Consider the following 6,000-nt stretch of genomic DNA (forward strand, 5'->3'; position numbering starts at 1 on the left):
TTACAAATTTCAAAACTCCGCCATCTCTCTCCCCACGTCCACCACTGCTGGCGGCTCACCTCCAACTGCGCAACGCTACGCGCTGTTAGCATCCAGCTGCCGCTGCCCAACACTACAATGGCAGACAACAATGCAAACCAGCCACAGACTGCACACGGCACAGCCAGTGATTTTCATATAGAGCGCTACGTGGCGGCGGCATTACCAATAAAAAAAAGAACCTAAACAGCCTACTTACAAAATGTGAGCATCAAATGTGGGTTAGACAAAGTAAGCATATGCTCCTATAAACCACCTGCTTCAGTAAGTGCTGTGGGAGGAAGATTCAGAGAAAACTTCGAAAATATCGACGGTAAATTTTCTGATGACACTACTATGACGTGGGGAGGTTTTAACTTGCCGTAGACACCAGATTAGAATTTTGATTAATGTAGAGGAACGAACCATGATTATTACAGGATCAACGAGGAGTTGAGTTAAGGAGAATATTAAGATGGGTGGGAGGATATTTCTGCTTTGAATGTTTTAGAGGAGACAGTTTTTCTACCGGAAAACTTAATAGCTTTACACGTCTTCTGCATAGTATTTCTGTATGCCAGTGTGCATTTCTGATGCGCAGATTCATGATGGCAGCTTTCGTTAGTCTGTATGGACCTTCATTACAACGTCAATGTGCCAGAAACTCTAATCTGCGAATTTTGTTGATTTATTTTACGTATAGAATCACGATGAAGCTATTCCCGCCTGTTGAACGTTGTGATGGCCGAATAAGGAAGAGTTGCCAAGAAAAAAAAGAAAGAAAAAAACATCTACGTATTAATTTTGCCAGTAAGCCTTGTAACCTAGACAGAGACGTACAATGCAAGCCGCTTTCGTCAGCTCATTATAATACACACTGCGAAACTGCTGATTTCATGCTAACTGGTCGCGAATTGGAGGCAATAAGCGATGCAGTTACGTCCCTTCTGTAAGAAAACAGCCCCAAACGCAGTAAATGGAGCCCTGCGAAGCAGGCAGAGTTCGAGAGAGCGAGAATTCCAAAGTCCAGTGATCAGAAGAGTTCCAGAATTGGTTGAGCGACAGATACAACGGATACCACTTGCGTGAGCATTATACTCAGTTAAGCCTGTACACTCAGAAGGACTTGCAAAGCTTGCCTGCACGTACCTCAGCGCTAGGGTTGTTGGTTTCCATCGCATATTTGTCTACATGTAACTACGCCTGTATGACACTTCCATTGTGAAGAGTTGTTAAGCCTAATGGCTGATTAGGGAATAGAATCTGGCACTTCCATTATTCGTTGTCTGTAGTACGATATGTTACTGCATGAGTTATAGGCCGAGGCGGTCTTTTGTTCTGGCAGTTTATTGGATAATCCAGTAAGCCTCAGCTACGTTTTGCACATACTGTAGTTATAAACTAGTGCCTGTGCTCTTCTGAATGTCCACTGAAACACGTGAATAAGCAATAAAAAACAAACTAGTAAGCCAAACCTATCCACCACATCGACATCCTTAGGCTAAGGCCGAAGTCGGTCTATTCCCGTCGCCGTTTCAATCCTACACGTAGCTGCTCGTATAGCGAGAAACGGGTAACAAATCCTGCATCACCTCTTATCTGAGCATGGACTCCTAAAGTATGTATGTAATGAAAGAAATACACTGAAAGGACTGGTAGTGTTACTAGTCACGCATTAAGAGCCTGCACTCTTCTAATAAGTAACATTCGCTAAGGCTAACGGCTGTGATTTCAAATTCAGAGTTGGCTATGAATGAATAACAATTTTAAGCTTGTCTTGCCCTACAGCCTCAATAATAGGTAGCTTTGGATACAGAAAATACGGTAGGTTTTTCCGTATAAAAAGTTTTTTGGGGCAGATCTGTGTGCCATTGTGGATTTTCATGTGTATGAGCGACATGGTTTCTGCCGTTGTCATTGTTCAACGTTGACTGCATTCCTACACATACACGATATCGTCTTAGAACTGTAGTTCCTAGCCTACAGGTAAATACCCCTTGAGGGAATAAAATTAAACTTTCTGAGGGATGAAAGCAACAGAATACAATATTATTTCGATGACGAAACTAAATTGTTCACTAAAGGTCATTACTATTATTGTTATTCTGATAGAATGCAGTACTGATTCCATAAGTTAATAATAACTTTTTCCGAAACTATACTTTGTACTTCGTGCTATACATTTGTGATGGTGAGACTGAGATACGTAACTCATGTGCTGAAATGCCTCATGAACATGATAGATAGTTTCAGAAACACACCAGAAAAATCGTGATTAGTGACTTCACAACCATAAGAGATCTAAATGACAGTCCAACATAACAGGAACTATGGAATGGCTATTACATTGCTGTGTGGCCTACACAGTACTATTATTATAACTGCTGTTGTTATTATTATAATTACTGTTATTCATATTATCAACATTGCTATTATTACTATTATTGTTGTTATTGTTACTACCACTATTGTTATTATTAATGTCAGTGGTCATGCTCAATGCATAGGCAGACTGAAGTCTTCCAGTTTTAAGAACAGTGTATGCATTTTCACTTGGATGATTTGAAATGTGGGTACAAAACATGTATGAAGCAAGTGTCGCTAGGAAGAGGAGTGTTGGTGAGGAGGCATGTTTTATAACTAACGTCCGCCATCACTATGGATAGTTACCTTTCATTTTTGAGAAGAATTGTGGATAACACTCGCGATGAACCGCGCATTACTTCACCGTTTTATATAAAAAGAAAGGTTATTAGAAATAAGCAGTAGCAACTATGTCATTGACTCATTTGTTGGTGGTTATTTAAAACAACTAATTATCAGTTATCTTCCGTAATTTTACATACGAAAGTATAAAAGTAAATTATTTTGTTTCTAAAGTTTAGTTAAGTGCTAATGTTTTTGATGATGAGGGGAGAGAATGTAGGGGAGGGAGTGCTAGCTAGTATCTGGTTGTACTTAGGGGAAATGGCATCAGAAGCGATGGGAACCACTGCCTTAGAAGCTACTGTGTTCTGTAAAAGACACCGAAGTATAGGTGTCAGCAAATACCTCCCTTTGAATATGAACGTGAGTTCATTACATTATGTACTCTCTTTGTGCTCTGGAATATACCACAGAAATGAATATAATCCATTAACAACGTAATATGACATCACATTTTAAGTTTCGGAGATGATAAAACTTACACAAAGTGGAAAGAAGTGGGATTATTAGGATTTAAGCCTTAGATTAAAATTAGAGCATTAGCACCAAGCATCATTCTACAGTAGTGGAAATCAGTGCGAAGGCAGGGTTCCACGGAAGTAACAATTTCTGAAGCATACATGCATCGAATTTACTATGAAGCAGTAGATAGGTATAATACATAAACAATATGACGAAATTACGTAGTTTCTTTCACAACACTACTAACAAAATAAGGTGTTTGGATTTGCAGGGAGGAAGCTGCTATAAAGGCACTCTCAGTCCTGTTATGTTATTGCATTGTTGTTTCTTTGTCCAACGTCCCTTCTTCCAAATTAAATAGAAAATTCTCTTCGATGTTGATTTTATTAGGCTTTGTAGTTCTTGCAGTGAAATTGCCGCCCACTCTTTTCACATTGCCTTATATTACGACAAACATACCTAGCAAGTATTCCTCAAAGGTTTTCCCCGGCGTTCAAATCCTGGCTACGTGCAGGCCAGAGCAAGATATCGTTACCTTCAAATCTCTCTTTAGTTGCAGCAGAAACATATACAGATGCGGCATATTATTGAAATATTGGATTTAGGCCCCCAAGTCCTCACACATTCTAATCAATTCTGTCTCTAGCATCTCAGTGTACATGTTTCAGTTCATTCTAGTCTAATCAATTCTGTCTCTAGCATCTCAGTGTACGTGTTATAGTTCATTCTAGTTTTGAGACAAGCTATACATGGCTTCTCTTTAGAGCAGAATGCTGTCCAAATAATAATACTTCCACCAACAAACTTTCTGCCCATTCTTACCTCTTGCTCTGTTTTCAGGTCATGCCAATAATACTGAAATTCGACCTTCCCATCTAAACTAAACTTCTTCTTGTTATCACTGAATATTGCTTTATCCCATTCTAATGTTCATGATAGCTATATGTTTTCCAGCTTACTCCAGTCTCGGCTGTTTACGTTTGGGTGTTAGTGAGCAGTCTTTCTGCAGTCGTTCCTTGAATGCAAGATGTTTGTCATGTGACAAAATCTGTAGCACACGTGTGACGGTTACTGTCAATTGTAAATCATCGACAAGATGAGAAGAATAAAGGTTTGTCGGCCTTGTTTTGCGAAAAACTAACATTTTCTATGGCTAAGGTAATTTTCTACGCTGGCCGTTCTGTCCACATCGTGCAACCACTCTAACGAAATTATAAATCACTGTACTTGAACAACTCAACTTCTTGGTAGTTCGACAGCTAGAGTGTACCATTTCCACGTACGTACCGATTTTTTTTTCATCACGTAACTGTTTACGGCGATGCAGTGTTCCAATCCCTATTTATGTACACAACACGCTCTGTCACTAACGGTGTGCGTTTGCTATTTTACAGTAAGTGCACGTACGAACACGCTAACACCACACAGAGCAGTCTGCCTTTACACTGAGATCCAACCTCTACCACCTGAACCGTTGATGTCTTGTTATATACTATTGACATCAAATGCAACACCATTTCACTGCATTTGTCGGTATCTGGATTTCATGCTACTGCATATACTGTAAATTGCGCACAGCTATTCCAGCCAACTATGATAATTTTCCTGCAAATATTCTTTACTTTATACTGCTTTCCACTGCTCTGCATCGTCTTAATATGTGAAAATAGGGCCTTGTGGGCTCCGTAGTGGAGGGAAAATGTATTTGCCATATGTGGTCTACATTACCTAATAAAATGCAACGGAGAGCTTGTGTGTGGAAGCACTAATTTAAAATAACACCGTCTCTGCCGCTGTATATCTCGAAGTACTACATTTGCTCTCCTTAACTGAACTGCTGAAATGTTCATATGGAAGAAAATAGTAAGCCGCGATTACACGTACATTGTAGCCCTTGCGCGAAATGCAACCTAGGTGACTGATTCAAATGGTTCAAATGGATCTAAACACTATGGGACTTAACATCTGAGGTCATCAGTCCCCTAGACTTAGAACTATTTAAACCTAACTAACCTAAGGGCATCACACACGTCGATGCCCGAGGCAGGATTCGAACCTGCTACCGTAGCAGCAGCACGATTTCTGACTGAGGCGCCTAGAACCGCTCGGTCACAACACCCGGCCCTAAGTGACTGAGGCTAACCTGAAATATTCACACGTTTAGTTAAAATACACATACTGGGAAAAGGTGTATGAAACATTTATCTCGCGAGGCGTGGTCCCTCAAATCGAGCGAGAATATTTTCGAACTCATTCGCTAATGTCAGTTCTGGCGGAATGCTTCTGCATGCCACGTACCCTCCTCTGTCGCCAACCCAACAAGGTATTATTGTCGGGGGCATTCACACCTTGTTTGTTTGTTGTCGCCACGTGCTGTTGACACGCGTTGGGATTTCTAGACCGCGCTTCGTGAACTAAATACCCGTTTTCTTCACTACAATGCAAAATGTCTTCGCAGGTGTGCGTCAGTTTGAACGATCCTAAGTTTGTATGGAGGAAGATGTCAGTGATAAAGCTCAAGGTATTGCAATACCCAGTAATCACAATACTGCTAGCGAGAAGACGCTGGTTCAGAAGACGAACTTCAGAACAATGGTTAGGGATACCTTCCTGTTTCTCCAATGACATACTTCAAGAGATAGTTAAAATAAAATGTATTCTGAGTGTTGGTAAAGCGAAATGTAGATCCGAGAACTGAACATCAATTTTGCTGGCTTTTTTGTTTACCTACCAAGTGAAACTTTTATGTACAAGTTTAAGCCATGGAATTTTGTTTAGTGTGAACTTGTTCCAGAGATGCAACTATTTTTCAGA

Source organism: Schistocerca gregaria, chromosome 8 (genome assembly GCF_023897955.1).
Source record: "Schistocerca gregaria isolate iqSchGreg1 chromosome 8, iqSchGreg1.2, whole genome shotgun sequence".
NCBI lineage: Eukaryota > Metazoa > Arthropoda > Insecta > Orthoptera > Acrididae > Schistocerca > Schistocerca gregaria.